Source organism: Macrobrachium rosenbergii, chromosome 21 (genome assembly GCF_040412425.1).
Source record: "Macrobrachium rosenbergii isolate ZJJX-2024 chromosome 21, ASM4041242v1, whole genome shotgun sequence".
NCBI lineage: Eukaryota > Metazoa > Arthropoda > Malacostraca > Decapoda > Palaemonidae > Macrobrachium > Macrobrachium rosenbergii.
The window spans coordinates 51947053-51973618 of NC_089761.1; positions in this window are offsets into that span (position 1 = coordinate 51947053).

A 26566-nucleotide genomic window follows, 5' to 3' on the forward strand; every position below is an offset into this window, starting at 1 on the left:
GAAGGGTCCGACCCAGAGGCTGCTTCCTCGGAAGAAGGCAGGTATCCTGCCAGGCTGGGGAAGCAGGCCTGGAGAGGCCCAAGAACTTCAAGGATGAGGCCCAAAGTCCTCCAAGGATGGCCAGTCTCTTAAGGGCAGCCTTGAAGGGAAGGGTCTGACCCAGAGGCTGCTTCCTCGGAGGAAGGCAGGTATCCTGCCAGGCTGGGGAAGCGGGCCTGGAGAGGGCCCAAGAACTTCAAGGATGAGACCCAAAGTCCTCAAGGATGGCCAGTCTTTTGAGGGCAGCCTTGAAGGGAAGGGTCCGACCCAGAGGCTGCTTCCTCGGAGGAAGGCAGGTATCCTGCCAGGCTGGGGAAGCAGGCCTGGAGAGGGCCCAAGAACTTCAAGGATGAGGACCAAAGTCCTCCAAGGACTGCCAGTCTCTTAAGGGCAGCCTTGAAGGGAAGGGTCTGACCCAGAGGCTGCTTCCTTGGAGGAAGGCAGGTATCCTGCCAGGCTGGGGAAGCGGGCCTGGAGAGGGCCCAAGAACTTCAAGGATGAGACCCAAAGTCCTCCAAGGATGGCCAGTCTCTTGAGGGCAGCCTTGAAGGAAGGGTCCGACCCAGAGGCTGCTTCCTCGGAGGAAGGCAGGTATCCTGCCAGGCTGGGGAAGCAGGCCTGGAGAGGGTCCAAGAACTTCAAGGATGAGGCCCAAAGTCCTCCTAGGCTGGCCAGTCTCTTAAGGATAGCCTTGAAGGGAAGGGTCTGACCCAGAGGTTGCTTCCTCGGAGGAAGGCAGGTATCCTGCCAGGCTGGGGAAGCGGGCCTGGAGAGGGACCAAGAACTTCAAGGATGAGACCCAAAGTCCTCCAAGGCTGGCCAGTCTCTTGAGGGCAGCCTTGAAGGGATGGGGTGGGCAGCCTTGAAGGGATGGGTCCGACCCAGAGGCTGCTTCCTCGGAGGAAGGCAGGTATCCTGCCAGGCTGGGGAAGCAGGCCTGGAGAGGGCCCAAGAACTTCAAGGATGAGGCCCAAAGTCCTCCAAGGCTGGCCAGTCTCTTGAGGGCAGCCTTGAAGGGAAGGGTCCGACCCAGAGGCTGCTTCCTCGGAGGAAGGCAGGTATCCTGCCAGGCTGGGGAAGCGGGCCTGGAGAGGGTCCAAGAAATTCAAGGATGAGACCCAAAGTCCTCCAAGGCTGGCCAGTCTCTTGGGGGCAGCCTTGAAGGGAAGGGTCCGACCCAGAGGCTGCTTCCTCGGAGGAAGGCAGGTATCCTGCCAGGCTGGGGAAGCGGGCCTGGAGAGGGCCCAAGAACTTCAAGGATGAGGCCCAAAGGCCTCCAAGACTGGAAGTCTCTTAACCCTATCTGGTGCAAGTTGGGTCTGGGCAGACCCACCCTACGGATTTTTTTTCATTTTTAGATAATTTTATTTAATAATCGTTTTTAGTTGATTCTATGATTACCAAAATATGGGAAATTATTAATTATTTTAATTTTCATTAGCCCTTTGATTACGGCCGAGATGAGACCTCACACTTACCACAATCCGGAGGGTTTTCAGACGGTAGTCACCCGTAGCATGCTACCAGACGCACGAAATCGTAAACAATCATTGTAATAGCGTTTGTATTTGTTGTTTTGCTGCAAATTAACCTGTTTTATTTATATGATAATATTGTGATAGTAGCGATCCGTGATATAGATATTATGCAATTAATGTAACAACACAAATAAATAAGCTGCCAGTAATAAAGGAATATTCCAAAATCGGCAATTATTCCAACGGTCACGCCAACCAAATTCGACAAAGTGGAAGGTACAGCGAGCTGAAAACAAAGCAGGTCATTTCTGTCAAAGCACACGTGCATCTCAATATCACCTACATACATACATACAGTATATGTACAAACACACACATTACTGCATCTATATATATATATATATATATATATATATATATATATATATATATATATATATATATATATATATATATATATATATATGAATCCATGACAACGGCAACAATGATTACACGACACAACAATACATTTTGGACACTAGCGAATATGGACATTTGGAAGGTGACAATCGTATTTCCATGGCTGAGACGTGGGTGGTACGTGAGATGCCGGAATCCTTTTGATGGAAATGACCGGTCGTTGTTTTCTGCTCTTGCCTTACCTTCCACCTGTGTTGAGTTTGGTGGCCCTGAACGCTGGAATACTACCTTGGGAATAGGGCCTGGGATTATCCTTGTCCTTCGGACAGATTCCAATTCAATGTTTGATTGACGATGGCGGTCAAAAGTCAGGGGAAAGTGGAAACAACCTCCTTGAATGGAAATCGTATTAGCCGCAAGTCAAAAAGGGAGGTTCCAGAATCCGCATTTGTCAATGAAACAAGGAATTGGAGACTGCCAGGGCTTAGGATAATCCCGGGGCCCATTTTCAAGCTAATATTCCAACGGTCACGCCCACCAAATTCGACAAAGGTGGAGGGTACAGCGGCTGAAAACAAAGCAGTTAATTTCTGTCAACAGGACACGTGCATCTGAAATGCCACCTACGCGCGTCGTCTGTCACACTTGCATGTGACATGTAAACACAATTGCCACCTCGCCACATTCACTAGGGATCAATATTATAAATCACATTGCTGATCAAAATGTGTAATTGTGTGGTGTGTGTATGTGTATGTATATACATATATATATATGTATGTATGTATGTATGTATGTATGTATATATATATATATATATATATATATATATATATATATATATATATATATATATATATATATATATATATATATATATATATATATATATATATATATATATATATATATATATATATATATATATATATATATATATATATATATATATATATATATATATATATATATATATATAATTGACTATATATACATGTGTGCAAGTATATATTATATATATATATATATATATATATATATATATATATATATATATATATATATATATATATATATATATATATATATATGAAGGCAATGAATATTTTGAAGGAAAGAGAAACGAGTCTGCTAAGTAAAGGACAATATGTCGAAAAGCCTTGCAATACTCTGTTGCTTCAAAAAAGGGTGGAATTGTCTTTATTTATATATTCATCATGTTCCATATTCTCGTGATTCAGTTATATATATATATATATATATATATATATATATATATATATATATATATATATATATATATATATATATATATATATATATATATATATATATATATGTAATATATATACAATTAATTACATATATATGAGTGTATATATATATATGTATATATGTTTGTGTGTGTGTGTATGTAAAAATACAAACACATACTCACACCTATCCCTATAAAAATAAAAAATTGGATAAATTCCTGTTACAAAAATGATTAGCCACATAGGCTAACCGTATATATATATATATATATATATATATATATATATATATATATATATAATACGTAATATATATATATATATATATATATATATATATATATATATATATATATATATATATATATATATATATATATATATATATATATATATATATATATATATATATATATATATATATATATATATATATATATATATATATATATATATATATATAATATATATATATATATATATATATATATATATATATATATATATATATATATATATATATATATATATATATATATATATATATATATATATATATATATATATATATATATATATATATATATATATATATATATATATTTAATCACTAACATTTTGGAATTTGTTCAATTGTTTTTGAACCAATATTCAGGAAGTTGTAGGGTTTTGTAGATCATTTTATTCTGTTATAATTTTCTACAGATATTTTTCTTTTCCTTCAATTATTCTAGTGGTACCTGTTTACTTACATCTTATTTTTGAGAAACATCTAATGAAAATGTCAGCAAATGCCGCATGAAAGTTGGGTATTGTTCTTAAGTCCTCATATACTTATATGAGTGATTAAATCAGTGCAACATTTTTTAGGTAATTTGTCCTTCCTTTACTAGGATACTGTTCTCCGGGAGATGTCTGCTTCTGCCAGAGATTTATATCTTTTAGAGTGGTTCGAGGTGGAAGGTTTCTTTGGCAGCTATGCCTTGGACTATAGACGGATGGTCTCTTGTTTGTCACTTTTTCATAAGTTGTATTTTGACATATCTTTCACATTCTCAGTTGATCCCTGATCCCCTGTTGCTGCTGAGAGCAACCAGATTCGCTGAACAGCAGCATCAATGTGCAGTAAATGTACCTCGCCTTCGAACTTTTCAGTTCCAGGGACCTTTATTCCTCACGCCTTACGACTGTGGAACAGCCTCTTTACTGAGGATGTGTTGCAAACGGAACTTCAAAAGTTCAAGTGAATGTAATGCATTACTACCCTTATGCAATACATCTTGTATTTAATACTTTGTTTACATTTTTATTTATTTATTGTTAGTACATCTGTTTTCTAATAACTGATCTCCTCTTTCTGTATTTCCTACTACCTTCTGTTATTTCACTCGAATGAACACAATTTCAAGTTAGTTACCCCTGTGGGCTTGTTTCATATGGATAGTGTTCACCTTCTTCTAATAATAATAATAATAATAATAATAATAATAATAATAATAATAATAATAATAATAATAATAATAATAATAACAACAACATTGTCTATATTCATTAATCTCATGGTAACGGTTATTATATTGTTATTATTATTCTCATATATCATAAATCATCAATACCATGATTATCAGATTTACATTACATCCGACTCATTTTATATTTTATGATATCCAGTCTTCAAAGGACAGAAAAGGAACATTAAACGCAAAATAGTAATTTACTCTCTCTCTCTCTCTCTCTCTCTCTCTCTCTCTCTCTCTCTCTCTCTCTCTCTCTCTCACTCACTAAAGACTAAAGCCATAATTTGATGAAGAAAATTATAATACGGATGAATTTCAACATTTATTTTTACAAAAATCTTTTTGCTGTAGATAAAAACAAAATCAGAAAATGTATAAACACATAAGACTCAATATGATTGGAAGAAGCTTTTATGACATAAGTTGAATGAAATCAAACAATGTGAATAACAAATGGTTATGAATCTGAATATTTAATAAGCTGAACATAATAATCTTGACAAAACTTTTACGACAGAATTCTAGTAATTCAGAAGTGTGTGGTATTCTCTGAAACAAGGAGCGACACATAGTCCTACATTGCAGTCTTTACACATGAAATATGTCTGCTGGCCTTTCTTGGGCCTACGGGATGTATGCGAGCACACACGACATCTTAGTCTAGGTCGCAGTTGTTTTTCTGTTGAGGAACTGGATCAGGAAAGTGTCTTTCTGTTAGCCGCCTTGGCTGCGTTATTACGGTGCGGGTAATTATCTTGTTAGGTGCTGGAGGGTACCTTTCAATCAACTGCAGAACGACTGACTTAGAAAACTGTAAATATGACCCTTTCTTGCCAGTAACAAATCCATGCAAGTGATGACAGTTTACTAGTATCATATCAAGCAGACGGAAAAATAGTTTTATGTACCATCTCGTGGTTTTACGGACACACTTCACAGAACTAATAAGCATGTCGTTCTTGTCCACAATCCGCATTTTCTTATTATAGTCAACAACGCATGCAGGTTTTTGCACAAATTCCCTGGTCGACACCTTTTTCACAGTCTACCATTATATTTTCATGTACTGAAGATAACATATACACTGTCCTGTTATCCTGCCATTTTAAACCTAATATTCCATTGCAGTTTTGAGACGAAATCTCAGATTTGTTCACATCAGGAAATTTAGGCATAAATTTCCTATTTTTCCGGACTGTTCCACATGCTCCTGTTTCGTTGTCGCCCAAATACTTGAGCAGTTTTGGGCTGCAATACCAATTATCGAAATACAGGATGTGATGTTTTCCGAGATGCGAGGCCATAAATGTTTTTACCACAGAACCAGATACCCCTAGATCCTCATCTACCAATATCTCTGTATCTTTTCCAGTATAGATTATAAAATCGACAATATAATCCGTTTTGGCATCACAAAGTTCAAATATTTTCACTCCAAATCGACTTCTTTTATCTGGAATGTACTGCTTGAAACTTAGCCTTCCCTTCCATAACATTAAACTTTCATCTATGCATAAATCCTGGAAAGGTTGAAATTTTCCCTGAATTTTCTACGCACACTGTCGAGCACGGGTTTAATTTTTTTAGTTTATTATCTGGGCTTGTTTCCTGTGAATTATCAACGAAATGTAGAACCCGTAGAATTTGAAGAAATCTGTCCCTTGCCATCAGCCTTCTCACTCCTTTTGTCTCGAATGTCTCAAGCGTAGTCCAGTAATCTACGATGCGATGTTTACTTATATGCGACATGATCATAATCACACAAAGGAACCGTATCATTTCCTCCACAGTAACCTGAGCAAATTTTCGCAAATACTTTGGCACTGCATCTCCTAGCGTATCAACAAGGAATCTCTGATAACGGTTTGTCTCTTCAGCAATCAGCCCCATAAATTCGTTGTCGAAAAATTCAAAAAAATAGTCTACTTCCTTTGAATTTTCATTCACATTACATTTCGACGTAATGCCACTGCCACTGCTGTCAAATATGAAATCTCTGGGCTGAAATTGCTGGCAGCCCACTCCCACTCATCACCTGGGTCACTTCGCTGTCTCCGCCTTCTTTTGACACCTTGGCTTTCATTTGTAGGTGGCAGATTTTCGTCATTTTCACTGTCGGTTGATATTTCATCACTGTCTCTTGTACCAGGACCATAATTATCCATTTCATTTCCTTCTAAATCCGATTCATTTTCATATCCAGAAAATGAGTCGAGAAGGTCTATAAAATAGTTATCCTCGTCGAGAGCTCTTCTCTCGATCTGCCGGCGGTCAACTCGAGGATGTCGTATCCTTGACCCAGTCCTCCTGTGACATCTTGATGAAGACTAATGAATTTTAGGGAAACACGTGAATTTATATGAATTCACTGTATGGCAACTGACAGACTGTTACCATATCAAGAAAAAGAGGCCAGTATTTCAATCATCAGTCCTTCACATAAAAGGAAATTACCGGTGCTCGTATACGACACAACAGTGTTCCGGGCCAGTTTATTAAATGCGTCGTATACGTTACAACCGAAATCAAAGGGTTAAGGCCAGCGAAAATAGATCTGTCTCTCGCTGGTCTCTGTATACAGCATTATACCTGTATGGGCAGCGGCCTATGAAACTTTAACCACGGTCAGGTGGTGGCATATCCTATATCGCTGCCAGAAGCACGATTAAGGATAACTTTAACCTTAAATAAAATAAAAACTACTGAGGCTAAGGTGCTGCAATTTGGTATGTTTGATGATGTGAGGGTGGATGGTCAACATACCAATTTCCAGCCCTCTAGCCTCAGTAGTTTTTAAGATCTGAGGGCGGTCAGAAAAAGGGCGGACAGAATAAAGGGCGGACGGGCAGACAAAGCCGGCACAATAGTTTTCTTTTACAGAAAACTAAAACAGACAAAACTATTCTAACAGAAACCAGTCTGACTCTGAGAATTTTGTGCATTTGTCTATGTTTTAGTCAAGCAAGAAATAACAAAGTTTGTTGCGCTTCGCACTTCTCTTTCAGGTACGGTTTTTCAGACGAGGGTATTAAAAAGCTCAAGTTTTACCGAAAAAGAGAAGCACACTTCCTATGAAATAACAAGTAAATAACGGCGCAAAAAGAAGAGAGCACGGTATTGTTGGTCTGGGAAACTTCAGAGGACATTTCGTGTCGTTTTCCTTACTTTCTTTTATTTATGTTTTTTGCCTTCTTCCTTTGTGCCGCAACAGCAAAGTGTTAAAACCTGAAAGAAGTTTTAACTATTTATGCTTGGTCACCCAAAATTGTAAATTTTTAATGTGAAAGATTTCTCACCGAAAACAAGCCGCATAAAAAAACAAAATGAGTACGAGTTTAAACGTATTATTTTCTTAAGATTTTATGTCTGCACTCAGGGAGCGTTAACAAAAATATAAATAAAAATAATATAAAATTTTTACCCCATTTTCAAGAAATCGAAAAATGATTCGAGAGCGCTAGAGTGGTAATTACTGTAAAATGCATTCTGTCTTAGATTAAATCTCCCTTTAGAATAATGTGTTTTAAATCGAATCCTTTAATGCAAACTGGATCTTAAGAGCCCATCGATGTTACCCAACACAACTAAGATCTAAAATAACAGCCGACTGTTACCCCTTTTAAAAAAGCTACTGAAATAACGAGACAAGGAAGGAAAAGTCTATTGGATGTATGACATCTGGTGATTTTCATTACCAGTGTTGACTTTCATTACCAGTATATTGGTTGTTAACCGATCAGACACTCAGCATTAACAGTTTATTGGATGAAAACCAATCAGGTAAAAAAAAAAAAAAAAAAATGCATTACCAATAACATATTACACCGGGAGGAATCATAACTTGGCTGTTACATTTTTGGCCGTTAGCCGATAAAACGGGTCGTCAACTGTTCAAATGAGGATATGATCACAGCCATCCCTTGATTCAGAGGTAATTAGCACGCTCGGCTACACAATTCCTTTAAAACGTTGCTCCTAATGGATGAATGAGACAGAGAGAGAGAGAGAGAGAGAGAGAGAGAGAGAGAGAGAGAGAGAGAGAGAGAGAGCAGGTTGATAAGAAATATTCCTAATTTGGACAAAATAAACCATCCTGTCTACAGTAAAGGTATCACTGATTTGCTTGGACAAGAAAGCGGAACTTTCTTATTTACTTTGTAGCAATTAGAAAAAGTGGCTGCCGTATAAAAGAAAAAAAAAGGAAAAAGTCAAGAATTCGTGACTTTTTAAAAGCTATAGATTTTATCCCATTGTTCTTTCTCCTTTACACTTACCCAGTAACTGCCACTAAAGTATTTTCTTCCGGCGAACGCCGAGTTCAAAGGACATTGATATCTTAAAGTGGATAATCAGTCTCGACATTTTAACATCTATTTCGCATTTAATGCTGCAATGGTTCTACACAGTTGGAAGGTGGCTTTGCTTCTGATTATAATGAGTTTTAACATTAGCATTCATACTGCATATACAATTACTGACAGCGCATTATAATTATGTAAATATAATGAATTATTTCTTATATAATATTTTCCTTCAATATTCTCTCCACAGAACATTATTTAAAATTGCAATAACTACAGCATCGCGAAAAGTCCTATGTGGAATTGGAATATAAGATTTAGGTCAAATGCCAAGCCCTGGGACCTATGAGGTCATTCAGCGCTGAAAGGGAAACTGAGAGTAGAAAGGTTTTGAAAGGTGTAACAGGAGGAAAATCTCGCAGTTGAACTATGAATCAATTGTTAGGAGAGGGTAGAAAGTAAGATGGAAGAAAGAGAATATAAACGGAGGTATAGTAAAGGGAATGAAAGGGGTTGCAGTTAGTAATGCCTAACGTGCACCGCATGAGGTGCACTGATGGCGCTAACCCCCTACGGAGAAAAGCCCTTCGTGTCTACAGAAAATACTGAATATTACAAATGTCAAACTTCACATTCATATCTTGAATGTATCTCCATAGAAATTTCCACTGACGTCTTTAAAGGGTTTCTTACTCTTTATATCAATGGTTCCTTTCCTCTTGCCTCGTTATTTCAGAAGCGTTTTTAAAAGGGATACCAATCAGCTGTTATTGAAGGTTTTGGTCGTACTGGGGGACATCCATTTGCTCTTAAGATCCGGGCTGAATTAAGGGATTCGATTTAAAGTCCGTTATTCTAAAGGGAGATTTAATCTGTGACAGGATGTACTTTTCAGTAATTACCACTTAGCGCTTTCGAACCATTTTTTCGATTTCTGGAAAACGGGCGTGTACATTTTACGCTGGTTTTTTAAAATACTTTTTTAACGCTATCAGTGTGTAGATATAAAATCTTAAGATAATAAACCGTTAAAATTTAAATTTGAATATGTTAGCCAGTAACCTGTAGTCTCCAGAACAAGAATGTTTGATAGAAGTGAAAAGATCAGGTGGAAGTCTTGGTTTCATGTGCCATCATTTACAACGGTCGCTACTACTTTGTTAACTTAGTAACAAACAAACAAAAGATAGTAAGGTAATTAATACAAGTTCTATAAAAGTTACTCAAATTATTTCACCTGAAATGCTCAACATCCAAAAGAAAAAGCAGTAGCTTTTTCACATTCAAAACACTCTTTGAGACTAAATTCGTCCAAATTCATTTGATAAGTTCCAATTAACCTCTGCAATTGGAAAAAATGTGAAAGAAATATATGCTAATTCAATTCTAAGACTGAAATCAACAAAAAAATTAATTTTTGGCGCACAAAGAGTTTCTTGCTATAGAAACTTCATCATATCCATTAATATCAAAGCCGATTAATCTATGTGCATCTAAGGAATATTTTATATTTATTCCTTAGTTATTTTTAACATATATATATGTATTTATAAAAATCTACTCTTGCTGCTTGATACTTATTCTGTCTTCAATATTCAGTAAATTAATCCGATGCGTGCAAGAATTCGTTTAAACTTTAATAAGGAAAATGAGACTTAGGTTGTACACTCCCAAAATTTAGTTTGGATTAGAAAATACAGCAGTTGATAATAAGCTTCATCTTTTACGTGACGCTACATCCCCGTATTCTAAATATGGAATGGTCTTTCCCCGTTCAAGACACTTGCCGTGTGCTATAACGCAGTAGTACTCTATTAAGTAGCACTTCAATGAAACGTTTGGAAAAGAAGAAGAAGAAGAAGAAGAAGAAGAAGAAGAAGAAGAAGAAGAAGAAAAAGAAGAAGAAGAAGAAGAGAGAGAGGGGTGGGGCGGCGGGTTAGGCTACTAACGATTTTGTCATCATAGCAATTCATACACTTGCTTGGTAAAGAAAAAAAGGTTATGCACATATAAACATGAATTTATACTAACAGTTAAAACTACTGAATAAGTACATTTAAAACGATTAATTCTTAAGAGTTAAACTGAGTGGAGAAACTTGCAAGTACCAAAAAATGAAGTTTATAATGAGCAAAAGTAAAAGTAAAAATGAAAATAAATTGTAATGGAGGTAATTTAGAAGAATGTAGGTTATTTTGAGACTAATAATCATATAATTATAAACTGAACTTATTTTAGACAGGCAATCCTTCAAATTTCAAATTAAAATGTTTGACACCATATTTCTAGTAAATTTGCAAATACAGCTGATATATTAAAGGTTTACATGTTCCCCAACACCACCTCTCTCTCTCTCTCTCTCTCTCTCTCTCTCTCTCTCTCTCTCTCTCTCTCTCTCTCTCTCTCTCACCAGTAGTCTGATGCATGTCGTTCAAACAGTCAATCAATCAGTCAAATTCTCACCGATTCCGCAACCGTACCTAACACATCTTACGCTTACTTTGATTAAGATTCTCGCAGCTGACATAATTATGGATATAATTATTGCGCAAGGACATATTCTGTAATATGATTTTCGTAGTTGTCATTTAACTGAGATATAACTATATATACATAATAATGTAACGGTTCTGTTTTCATAGTCATTTTATAACATTTAAAGTCATCGACTAGTTTGAAATATTTTTGGAAAGAACGAGTTATGTAAAAAAAAAAAAAATATGCTTAACAATGAATGTATTTTAATGATAATACAGAATAGCAAATGCCAACAATAGCAAATGAAGAACAGTAAGTGTTGTCATTTTAATTGTTTGGAGTAACAGAATGCCACGACGGTAGGTTACAACAAGACAAAACACCAATGATTAATTGAGTGACATATCTTCTGACTTCTATTATTTATCTTTCATCTGATTAATTTTATTTCCTACAACAACAACAACAACAACTAATAATAATAATAATAATAATAATAATGGAATTCAAAACAAAATACCGTGCAATAAAAAAGAAAATTTCTACCTCTTATCAAGATCAAAGTCACGGCTAGAGAGAGATTGGTGACTGTCGTCATAATGATCTAGAAGGGATAATGCGAATTAAATGCCATCATTTGAACTAATTATGGATCGGGAAGTTGGGTAAAATTCGCTTGTATACAAGGTGTGTAACCTGGCATAGTAACTCCTTAGATACTGTGCACGTGCTTAGGTTCCAATTTTAATGACTTTTCAAACTAAATTGGTACTGTTCTGGCCCTAGCAGCTGGTGGTGGTAGACCGGGAGTACAGCCAGCTCAGCACGCTACCACAGAGCCAAGCCAATAAAAAGATTTTGACCACTTGATTAGTTTTTCAACCCCTGCTGAGATCAAAGGGATATTACGACAAAATTCATCGAAAACATTATCTGAGTCTTTATTGGTAGATGACTTTCGCCCCACCGACATTAACTATACATATTTTCGGACTGCTTATCTTATATCATTTTTTGCCTTTCTTACCGTTGTTGTTGATGCAAGCACTGTTATTTTGTATTTCTCTCTACATCCTACAGCTGAGTGAGATACCAGAGTTTTTCCAAAATGGAAAACTCCCAAAAACTAGAACTGCACTAACAGAAATTAAAAAGCATACAAAGATTATCAGATACAATCAATATAAGCGTAATCAAACAATCACAAGCTACGTAACCAAGCAAGAAGAGGTAGCAATAGCAATTTCAGGTATAACTCCTAACAGAGTCTAACTTGGTCTAGAGTGAGAAACCAAGATGCATCCTAACCTAAGTCGACCTAGGGTGCCTCAATGAATCCGCGAATATAACCTAATATAGTAAAAAAAAAAATCATAGAGTAATATACAAGAACGCATTTTAACCTAATGCAATGTACAACGTCGGGTTTTAACTGAAAAGTAAGGCTTCCCTTGGACCCACCTCTCTCTAGGTGTTGGGACATTTAGAATTTTCCCCACCTTCGGTTTTGCGGGGTAGGCCAACGTTGGCTATTGTTCACTAGCAAAAGGATGACGTCCTGTGACTGCAAATTCTGTTTTTCCAAGCGCCAAATCCTAAAATTCTGATGCTGATCCGCAAGCTTCAGTGATATCCTGTTCCCGTGGTTTCTGCTGTTTCTCTCACGCGATTTTTAATTTCATTACAAACTTTTATAGCTTCAAACTCTAGAGTATCTGGTGCGTAGATGTGATTACCGATAAGGAGATTGTGCTTATGGTCCGGTAATTTTAAATATTTATTTGTTTGCCCGTTTGTTTCAAGGCTTGCGCAGAAAGTCATGTTTAAAGTTTTAATTACATTTTAAAAATGTGCTCCTCGTGACTCGCGAGAACTGATTAATCTCTGGCAGAGATAAGAGTACAACGTCTGAACTTTCAGGGGCAAAACGCCAAACAGGGATTTAACTTTGCTCATAACTTTTTTAAGTATACAAGATATGAACTTCATTTTCAGTATGCTTACCACTGATGAATCTAATGTGCAGATGGTCACTGACGTCAAGGTCATAATTATAATTCAAAGATAAAAAAATATTTAAGGGTGGCTAAAGCTTCTCAACTATACTAACCTACTAATGAATCCAATACGGGAATCGCTGATATCAAGGTCACACTTAAAGGTTAAATGTCACACATGAATATAAATATGGTCATGGCTTTCGAATGATACATGAAAGACTTCATTTTTAGATTGCATATTCCCCTGACGACGGCAATATGAAAACTGAGGTCAAGGTAAAGTTCATACCTAGAGGTCAAATGTCAAACAGGAATTTAATTTTTTCTGTAACTTTTGAACTCTACAAAACAGAAACTAAATGGATGGCATACAAAATTCACTAGCGAACGTCAAGTTTATACTTAGAGCTCAAGTCCAATAAGAACTGAACCTCGGTAAAAAGCATTTGGACTGCATGAAAGACTTCATATTTGTCATACGTACGTTAATATGCAGTGTGAGGTTAAAGGTTACACTGAAATTCAAAATTCAATATGAAAATTGCACCTTGGCAACAATATTTTTTTACTAAACGAGACAGTTATTTCATAACTAGCATGCACAACCCACTAATGATCCAAGTGTGCCGAATGAGGTCATGGCCATACTTAGAGGTCATAGGTCAAATAAGAATTTACACTTTTTGTGGTTTGTTTGTTGGAATGGCTGTCCATTTGTCTAATTGTGTTTCGATAGGATGAAGCAAAATTTGTGTGGATTATTACGAAAAATTTTTCTAAAAGTGAGTTCCTTGAATACTACACTACTTATAAACTCTGACTGCTTCATATATATATATATATCTATAACAATCTAACTTGTCCTCTCTTGCCTTAAGCAAAATAATCTTACACAAAGCGTTAAAGCTGTTTTACATGTTTCTTAGAAAACAGTTTTTCTTGAGGAAAGTACTTATTTAAGCTTAATGTAGAAACAAGTGTCAAGCGAATGCTGTACCAAACTACTGAGCTACATAGGGTGCGGAAAAAGTTCAGCTTTTAAATCGAGGATATTGTGTAAGGGGAACTTTGTCCTTTTTGGGGAGTTTATCCTAGAAGAGATTTTATCATAGTATCAATAAAAGGATGCTGGAAATAAGGTCGTAAAAGCTCTGACTTCAAATGGCATAATTATCAGTAAACGATAGAAAACCTATAATACAATATACTTAAAATACCTAATTTGGACATCGTGAGTAAACAAGTTTAATGACTTTAATGAACAATATATAATATAATATAAATACATATTCTTGTGGAAATCTGACCAAGTTCAGAAAATATATTTTCTTTCAGTAACTTTAAACCAATTCATCTGTGCTTGTTGTGCTACAAAGTGAATTTGAAATAAATGCATTACTGCTTATACTTTGTGGTGGGTTAAAGGATACAAACGCCAGTGCTCGAGGATTTGTTAATATTTGAGATTTACACCAAACAGACTTTTTTCTTTGTACTATGATTAGCACGGAAACCATGCTCATGTAGTTCTAAACCCTTTGTAAATCTTGTGGACTATCCTTCAGAGGTCCTGATCTGATCAAGCTAAATAACAGGCCATAAATTACAAAAAATAATCCGATGAATATAATTTCATAAATTCATCAGCCTTCTTCTTTGGGCATTTCTCATTATGTAAACTGTATGAATATATCATGAGACAGTCTTTAAAGAACGAGGACCATTCATCTAGTGAGAGCGAAACAATATATATTGCTCATCCTTCTGACATTTGAATGAAAACTAAAAGAAAAAAAAATCACTGACTTCTTGGACATGCATTTTGTATTACTGATGTCTGTTGTAAAAACAACCATATTCACTTTGCAGTGAGAGCAAGAATGAGTCAAAGATAGCAATTCTTTTGTAAATTTCCCACGTAAGACAGAATGCATTTTAGGAGATAGGGCCACCAAAACAAAGATTCTTAAATGAGTACTGGGTACCAGGGGAGAAAGAAGTTCGACTGCCAAAATATGGCTCAAAAAAGGCTGCTGGTGATTATCCCATAAAAATAGGATCAACAATTGTATCGCATCATTTTCTAGACCTTTGCATAATTTGTATTGCTCACAGCAATTAACAGAATGATAATTTTTTGTTCATACTAATTTTCAATTGCTGGATACCACAAAGGAGGCAAGGTTATCATATATTAATTTATAACTGAACGGAAGGAACCAGAGTGCAGATATCTCACCAATAACTAAGGTTGGACTTGCAAAAATAAATCACTTTACCATTCTAATAATAACAAAATATAACAAAAAAAAACAATAACTGCAACAATAATTCATTTCTTGATTTTACTAAATCATTAATGATAATGACGGACTGTCTGTGGAATAAAGAAGTTACAGATTTGGACAATAAAAGGAATTATATATATCTATATAAAATTGTAAAAAAAATTGTTACAGGAACGTCCACGTTCATGACACGAGCTTGACAATAGCCCACCACCACTAGTGCAAATGGTATGCCATAAATTACCTGATGCATTGCAAGACATAAATCGAGCCTCCTTACTTGCCATGGGAGAAGATACGTGACTTACATCCTGTTCCCAGGAGCGGCTCTTTCAGGGAGAGCGGGATGCAGATGCTTGCAATTACAGAGATCAAAGGTTTCTTCTCCGTAATTAGGATCCATTATCGAGGGCGCACGAGACCGTAGGTTAATAGAAGATCCAGGGCATATTTTTCAACGTGAGGGATACTGGGATGTCGATTGCATTCCCTGCAGTATTGTCTCCATGGCAACATTAATGTAATACAGATGTAACTGCAGGATTTACGTTCTTGATTTCATCATCGACAAAACATTTAAGGCTTACTTTACGGACGTATTTCACAACAACCTTTCTTGCACTTTACTTAATTTTGATTTGATATAAAATATTCTTCAGTAAACCGAGAGACCTCTGCGGAACATGGATATGACCATATTCGTCCACATGAATCAGATTTGGTATGTGCCACACAAACTACAGAACTTGAAAAGCATGATCCTTCAGAAAAAAGAATGCTCACAAGAAAAAGAGAAAGAACACCGCACACAACTAAACACTAAAGTCAAGTAGACATGATTGACAACACATAAATAAGTGCTGAAAAATACGTAAGCCTCGGTCCTTTTTTTTTTGAGGGGGAAAAGGAATAGTGGCATATGATATGAAACAGCTCTTTAGAAAGGTACTGAAAGACAATTTGAAAAGATGGTAAGCACTCCAACTAACGAAAATGACAAATGAATTAACATAAAATCAAACAATGAAAAGAGTACAGGAAGTTGAGACCAGAACAATGTAAAACTCACAACAGATGACCATTAAAGGTCGTAAGATGAAACTTTCCATCGTGAAAAAGAATCAAATCAACTTGCGTAACAACTGAGAGGTTATGGATATACAGATCCTAAAAACAGAAAGGCCACAAAGCGATATGAAAATCATACATGCCACAGTGAGATAACAAACACTTAAGGAGCAAATATACCTACAGTAGCTGACTGCGTACAAAATGATATTCCAGGGTGAAATGCCAGCTTACCATATTATTATACTTTATAACCCTTTACGTAGAACTTTTCAAGACATAACGACAAAGACGTTCCTTACTACGTAAAAGAATGTGGAAACTGTTTACAATAAAATGATGAAATAAAAAAAAAAGACTACCGTAAATCTCAAACAAAATCCCAAAGCAGGAACAATAGGAAATAATATATGCTCCTGAAGGGAGGAATTCTAAAAAAAATATTCTAACATATTTGCTAAGTAACTTGTTCTCTATGAATCAGCGCAGATGCAGTGAACTCCTTTTTTTTTATTTCCATATACTGTATATATTCAATAAAATGTGGCTCCATAAAGTATGGGGCACAAAAGCAGATTCCCCTACTTAAAGATATCTAGAAATAAGACTGGGAATAATTCCTCGGCGTCCATAGAAGATTACCCAAAAGAATTTGTTATATAGCAGAATGATTATTTCCGCGTCGTTACCGTACTCGTTACATGTATCAGAATGGAGGGCTTAAGCATTCAAATAACTCGATTATCTTTGTAAAATTGTCTGTGGTTTTTGTTCTTGTGGTAAAATGGGTAAAATGAATAGACATTTAAGTTTTTTGTACGTGATGATCGCACACGTTTATCAAAGTTGTCATCGCGTCATACTTACACTAACAGACACATACAGCAGTGTGGTCACAACCCGTTCGACACGAATTTACATCCCGCTTGAAAGCTGGAATTCACTACTCTTAATTAACTGTCAGTTGTTTATATATATGTGTGTGTATATTTATATGTGTATATATATACACACACACAAGATTACAATTACTCTGACACGTGATTTATATAGCATTCATTACAACAGGAAAAATAAAAGAGTGGATGTGGGTCATAATCAGTTTCGGCATTATTTCTAAGCCATTGACGACGGTCTGATACATAGTGGCAGAGATTCACAAGATAAATATTAAGGGATCAATACAAAAACACAGAGACCGCTGGAAAATTAAAATCCACACCTGACTAGTACCGGGGGTGGGGACAAGCACTCTTTTGAGATTGGGTCAGTTACACTGTTTACTAATATGATTATCCATTTTCCATACATATCTGCTACCTTCCTTAAAATATAAACATTTTACATATTTATTTAGAAATTAATGGATCGAGTTTATACACGCCTTGACTGATTTTCATACTATTAGAAAAGCCTCCTTTTATAGAACTAGACTCAATGATGTTTCCTTCCTGAGCATTATAAGAATAATCTTTTTTTAACTCTGGCCACGAAACAAAACTCTCACTGTTCATCTGTGCATATCTTACACACTTTTTATGCTGTTCTTCTTTTTTTCTAATGTTTTTCCAGTTTGACCAATTTTAAAGTTATTAAAGGAAATTAGATATACAAAAATCCTTCAGTACTGTCGGGACAGTTCTTTATAAGTACGTGTCATTGTTTTATTATTCTTTAATGTTACATTAACTCGAAAATCCTGAAGTAGATGGGGGGATATCTTTCAAATACTGTGATATGGTAGTGCAGTGCAAAGAAGTTTTTAGTGGTTTAAGTTTCTTTTTTGTTTTGATTCACAAGCTTTTTTCCCCGCTTCTAATGCGTTGTGGAAGCAGCATAAAAGACTCTGGGGCAAAACAAAAATTAAACTTACAACACAAAAAACATGCTCGTACAGTCATACTCATATTATTCTTTTTGTATCATCCCAAATCTCTGAAGTACAATAAATTATCGTATTGTCGTCAAATACTGTCAAACTTTTTTTTCTTACTTCAGATGTCATATACCTCAATAAGTTTGTGAATTCATAACTAACAAAAATATTTTAAGCACTCGTATCATTTGTAGTCTGTTATTTTTTTTAAGCTCAAGGAACATTGTGACATGGTTGGTATGCGAGGCTTGCTACTCTAAACGGTCACCAGAACTATGTCCACAATATATAGCAGTTGCCTTAATAAGCCCAACAGTTCTAACAAAATTTTGAAAATAGAGATATGAATTACAAACAGTCTTCTTTGAATATGTGAGTTTTAGGCTATGTTCAAAACTGCCTGCATGTTGCACTAAGGGTTAATAAGTCTGACAAAAATATCTCAAGATTCCAGGATGCAACCAAGTTTACTAAAGGATTTATTTTTAGAGATTATCTGTTCTTTGAATAATAAACAAAGATGATTCTTTCAATCATATGGAAAAGTTAGTTATTAATTTAAACAGTTTTCAGTATTAACGTTTAGGCCTAAGCAACACGGCTTTTTTTTTTAATGACGAACACTGTTAATCCCTTAGAAGTCCTTCTGCTTGATTTTGGTGTGTAATTGATTCTGAAGGAAATTTAAAGTGCAAAAATATGTACATAACTTCATTTGCTTTCCTGCCAGAATTAGTTATACAACCGCGAATACTAAGTGTAAAATGTATTTTTAGCAAGTAAAGAAAACTAACAAGCTTGGGTCTAGTAACAAAATCTTTGTTCCGTAACATACAGGCCACGCCCACACACTAATATCAGTGGATGAATTTTAGCTACAGTAATAATACTTGCATATTTTACTTATTTTTTTCGAAGTTGAAGCGTAAAAATAATCAAATAAGACTATCTAAAATCTTATGGTGACACTAAGCAATATCATAATGTTATAGAATTTTTTTTTTTATTTTTTATAGTATTTTAGCATTTTAGCATAAAGCCATTTTATGCCGAAGGCATCGGCACTGGAGGCACGAAAGTTTTGAAAATGTTTCGTCACTGTTTTTCTGCAATTTGGTTATATGTAATATTTACTTACATTTTTGATATATGTGTTTTGACATTCAAAGAAGGGATGAATAAGTAGCTTGATAAGGTGCCTTTGAAGACTTTTGACCGAAATCTTATGCAGTGACATAGCGCCAGTTTTGAGCATGGTTGTACTATCATAAAACAATAATTTGAAAGGTAACCTCATTCGATGGCAATATTAGCTTCAAAGCAGCAATAGTGTCATCTGTTGGTGGAATATCGTTGTTAGTATTATTAGTAGGTATCAGTATGTAACCTTTGTGAAAGGTATTTTATTTGCACTCAAGGCAGTACGTGTTAAGAAAATAATGCATATTCAGAATATGTGATGTTGATGATAAAGTAGCACTGATCTTAGTGTATTCTGTATTGTATCAATTATGATTAGGCTAATATTCATAAATTCTCAAGATAATCGTGCCAACATTACATTACTGAGGACAATAAGTTTTTTTGCACTCGTTCTCTTCCTCTCATATTTTTTTTTATTTGTAGTTCCATTCTATTACCAATGTAACGACTGTCACTTCGAACTTTCTGTTGTTGTTATTTTTAAAACTACTGTGTAACTCATTTCTTACTAGATTTAACATTGCTTTCAGGAAAACACTGCATGTGAGGAAAGTCATCAATATGTACTCCATTTTTTTCGCTTCCCTTATCACGATTTTGCTATTTTCCTTTCACTAATCCATCGCTCTTACCATTTGCGTCTGACTGTTCGACGCCCACATCCCTGTTAGACACCCTCATCCCTGTTCGACACCCACATCCCTGTTCGACACCCTCATCCCAGTTCGACATTCTACACCCACATCCCTGTTGGACACCCACATCCCTGTTCAACACCCATATCCCTGTTCGACACCCTCATCCCTGTTCGACACCCTCATCCCTGTTCGACACCCACATCCCTGTTCTACACCCTCATCCCTGTTCGACACCCACATCCCGGTTCGACACCCTCATCCCTGTTCGACGCCCACATCCCTTATCGACACCCACATCCCTGTTCGACACCCTCATCCCTGCTCGACACCCACATCCCTGTTTGACACCCTCATCCCTGTTCGACACCCTCATCCCTGTTCGACACCTTCATCCCAGTTCGACACCCACATCCCTGTTCGACACCCACATCCCTGTTCGACACCCTCACCCCTGTTCGACACCCACATCTCTGTTCGACACCCTCATCTCTAAATCCTATTTCTGGAGTACGAGGTATGTGGCAGCCACGTTACCTGGAACAGCTAACCATAACTTTCTTGAGATGCGGGCATATAAGCACCGGCGAGGCAGAGGGCCTTGTTTTAAACCTTTAATTAGAATTCCTTTGTCAGGCACTCCAGTGCAGTGTCCTCATTAAGTAGAATTTGAGCCTTTCGCTCACAGAAAGAAAATCCCAAACCAAGAGTTACATGCACATCTACGCTATGGATTCCAAGGTTTCACTTGACCGTGGTCCTTCCCAGCCCTTAGCACGTTCTTTCCAGCTAACCACGTTTGTTAATCTCTCTCTCTCTCTCTCTCTCTCTCTCTCTCTCTCTCTCTCTCTCTCTCTCTCTCTGCTTAACGAGACAGAAAAGAGAAGAAATATATTTTTTTCTTAATTCAATTGAATTTATTGCATGCTTTCCAGCGTAATGACAGACTACTGATAACTAGATTAGGATTTCTATTGATATATAAAAGACGAACCTTACCTTAACTGTCAAACTATAAGTGGTTACTAGAACTACATTGCCCTTTGAAATACCGTTTTAAAATGCAAGTTTTATTCTTTATTGCTCCCTTACATGTTTGACCTTGCCGCTTTAATATTCTATATTAAATTCTTGAGATACTTCGTCCAAAAATATTGGGATATGTTAGCAGAAAAAACTTATTACATCATGAAGCATTCACACAAAATAGTTATATTATTTTAGAGGAAAGATTTTCAAAACTTACTTTTTTTAACGATCCTTTGGATAATAAATAACGGAGAAAAACTGAGACCAATGCACCTAAGAACGTCGTTTTAATTATCAGTAACTGCCATTTCGTATGTTATGCAATGTACTTTGTTTACGTATTTCAGTACCAAATACACACCAAGCATACATTTACGAAGAATTCATGATATTAACACAGTCGTCCATTACATGAACCCGTTCTGACACTCTGAAGCTCATCTTCGTAAAATATTTTGGTGAATTAGTACGTGATCGAAATAACAATTTTACTGTTGTTTCAACTCGCAATCTTTAGCGAAAGACCATAAATGTATTAAGACACATTTATGAGGTATAACATATTCTGAATTAGCATTACCTAATATATCATGTATACCAGCATCTAAAACAGAATCAATATTACACAGAAGGAAAGAGTGTAAGTTACATCTGAGGGAATTATTTTGGATACCTCCCTGATTGCTGAAGCAACCAAAGTTACACTTAAAACACTACCTTTAGGCATTCCTTTTTCTTGATTAAATATATCTGAAATTGTTATTCCAACTTGAACCTAAAATAGCCTATTTTTTCTTCAAACCTTCAAAGAGGCACATTGCCTCTCAGGTTACATTCATAAAGAATCACCAGAATGCCATGTCTCCAGGTTGCATCATAGACCTTCTCAATGCCAAACAAAACAGTGACTTGATGAGTGCTTTTTTAGCAAACGCTTCATATATCGAAGATTCCGTTTACACCATTTCACCAGCTGTAGAGTGCATGCTTCGAAAACCACCATGAGCAGGGTACTAATATTTACCACGTTCCAACTACTAATTCCCCATTTTTCCCATAAGTTTACACAGGCATGACAGATAATTCTGTCTTGAAGGGGCTTTCCCTGGTTTCACATTACCCATAACTTAGGGATGGTATGTTCTGGAAATATTCTATTAATATGGCATAATATGAAGAAACTTGGTATTTTTGGGTGTATGCTTAATCACTGAGTATGTTATGTCATCCTGTCCAGGAGCCGATCTACTACACTCCCGTAAAGGCGATTCAAATTCCCTTATGGTAAAATGTAGATTGTCTTGTTAAACCTGTTCCATTTACCTTCTGTGAGCAGAATAGGATCATTCATCAATTTCATCGCAATATTAGTGAAATGATCATCAAATTAATTTACGACCAACCGGGGTTCTGCAACCTCACAACCACTGATCCTGAGAACAAAGAGTAAATTTGCCTGCTATATTTCTCAATCTCTTCCAAACTACAGTTAAAAGAGTTTTTAAATTTAATAATGATATGAAAGTTGTCCCAAATTCCTATCATGCCTCTTTAATTTCCACGCAGAAATGAGCCGTTGCCTTTGGAAATTCAATGAGTAAATACCCACATTTTCATCTACAATATCTAGAAAATGCAGACTTCATAGTCCTAGGAGTTTCCTGGCATTTAGAGTCTACCAGGGAATTGAACGGCAGATAAATCTCACTGAAATCCTAGGTACTGACTGAAGCAAAGTTGTCTAATGAACTGTGTCCTGAAATGTTGCTTGATAAATTTTATGAGTGTTCCATTTAGGTGACCTGGAGGATGCAAGACTTGAAAATACATTCACTAACACTGGGAAATGGTCACTGGTAAATCTATCATTTATCACTCTGCAACTAAAGAAAACATGGCAGTCATCGCTGCATATGGATAAGTCAGTAGCTAACAATGTGCCCTACTGAACATGAAAATGTGTGGACTCCCGTGTGTTTAAGATTCCTATATTTTCATTTCTTTGATTGAATACAGGTAATTACCATTTTGATTGGCAACTATGTCATCCCAAAGAGGATTTCCGCTATTCTTATCTCGCAGTATAACAAAGGGATGTGACAAATGATGAATGGTAGATTTAAATTCATTAATGGAGAAGACTTCACTAGGTGGCAGATAAAGAAAGCATAATGAACATTTTCTTTGCAAAAGTTCTATATTATTTATCAACTTTCTATTCAATTTCTCTATCTTCTTTATACTAATATATAAAACTGCACCCCCATAGATTCCTATATTCATGTATAAGGGAAATGGTAATTGTATACTTTTGTGGGCTCACACACATACTATTACCTATCATAGCCTTCTAAAAATCTATACAAACAGGAAACACTTTCCGAGATGAGCAGCTTTAGCTCTTCCCATTTAGCTCTTAATCCTTGACAATTCCACTGGAGAAACTGAATGAATGTTACTTAGATATAGAGGCCTGTAAATTAGTCCCGTTCAAATGCTTTTACTTTACTGACCTGCTGCTGCTTTTTTTTTCTGACAGGAGACTGATTATTACTTTCGGTTGCCTTGTTTCAATGCTGATGATGATGATGCTGTAACCACAGAGCAGGAATCTGCCACAGACAGCACAGTCTTCCTAGAATTATGGACGTTTAGAATAACTGATGGCATATTTGCCAATTCTGGGGCACCATACAAGACTGGTGTTACCTCAGGAGAGGTGGAAGTGTCAAACACAGCTGGTGCAGCGTCTGTGTCTGGAATGCCAGTCAGAACTGGTGCTGACTCCAGATAGACCAAAACACTAGATACAACTGGTGCCGCCTCGAAAGATGCAGGAGTACCAGTCAGAACTATCACAACTTCCAGAGAACAGAAATGCCAGATATAACTGGCGTAGCCTAAAGAGAGGCTGGAGCACGAGACACAACTGGAACAGCCTCCGAAGGGGCAGGAGTACAAGTTGCCACTGATGTTCCCTTTATATTAAGGAAGGAAACATTTCTGGAAGCATTTGCATTTCTTCTTGGGTTAGCAGCAGCAATATCAGAAAATGATATTCCTGGTTTAATAAACCTGCCCAATATTTTGTTTGGCCTCTGCAAATTTGGAAGTGAAACTATGGCACCACTGAACTTCATGCTTTCCATTCCAATCACACCTTGACCTTTTAATTTTTGCTAAAAGTTTTTCTTCTGAATACATCACTAGCTGAGGGGAGAATACCATTCCCTTTGAGTGATTCCGGAAAGCATGTGCAGAGCAATCAATTTTAACCCCTCCAAGATGTTGATAATCCTTGTAATTTTTCACTTTCTTCAGGATAGGTATATTCTCTTGTCAGTTTTCGCCCGCTCTGAGATGATATCTTAGGTTCTCAGCCATATAACTTCACGATGTATTTGTACACATTAAACATGTCATAATAAGAACTTCCAGACTGAGGATCAAATAATTATCATGTGAGAATGTTTCAAATATCCCTGACCTTATTTCAATTACATTTCTGGTAAATCTCACTTTACTCCATGTTGGAGCATAGGATTCCAGTGTAGTGACACTTAAAGAATGTTTCCAAGCCATGTCCTTGTCCAAGCAGAGGTCGTCAACTTTTCAGTGTTAAGAGGCATTCCATACTCCAAAGGAGCCCAACTCTTCACTTATCAAAGTATACATCCCAAGGGGTCTACCAAGGGGTGAGGGCATAAATTTGAAAGTGTTGTCCAAATCAAAGTCACAGATAATTCCGTGGTAGTCAACAAAGATCATATGCTCAGATCAAGGAAAGGGTGGACAGCATGATGGAAGAACGAGAAGGAGAACAGCTGCTAAATGGAAGGCCTGAAAGTGGCAAAAGAGTAGAGAAAGACTTCTAAGGCCAAACAGGGGAAAGAGAAAACCCCACTGTTCAAGTGCCCTCTTGCCCATCAGATGGCTTCACAAGACACAGTTTTATGGTGAAGTCCCGTGACTACTTCAAGGGGGTGATTATTAGGAAAGAGCATGTTTTTCTTAACTATGGGTACGTGTGCATCCTGAGGATTAGGACCGATTAATGTTTGTCTTAAAATTAAGAGCAATGTCTCATTTGAGAAAGAAATATATATATATATATATATATATATATATATATATATATATATATATATATATATATATATATATATATACATATATATATATATATATATATATGTATATATATATATATATATATTATATATAAATATATATATATAACATATAATATATATATGTGTCTATTTATCAAAAAAAGCTACAAATATAATTTAATATCCAGTTCATTATGCCCTGGGAATAACTTACACCAAAAAGGAATTATAACTGAAGTGTTTCATCACTACCAGGATTTGAACTGTTGCCTGGTTAAAAAACAACAATAAATGATGACTTTGGCCCCTGAACCATCAAGAGAGATGTAAGTTAATATCAACTTTGCTGTATATATGCCTGTCAAATTCAGGTTCTGTACTTAGAATCGCTATCAACCCACTACCACCATAATAGCTTCTTGGTAATTTTGTAATACTTGGCTGATTAAGAATTTTTCGTCACTTGCATACACGTGACTTTGTATATTCACAAATATTATGCCACAAAAATCTTTAACATCCAGCTCACTATATCTCGGAAATAACTTACACCTAAGGGGAATTATAACTGATAAATGCTTTGTCACGTGTAGGATTCGAACAGCTGCCTGGTTTTAAACAATAATACACAGTGACTTTGACCACTTAGCCATCAAGAGATACACAAGTTGACATGAACTCAGCGGTACGTAAGCCTGTCGAATTCACGTTATGTACTGTGCATCGGTATCAACCCGTCTCCACCATGATAGCTGATTGGAAAGTTTATAGCTCTGATTATGAATTTTGTCTCGCATGCATGCACACACACACACACACACACACACACACACACACACACACCCACATATACATATATATCAGTATTCACTTCAACAATTTTT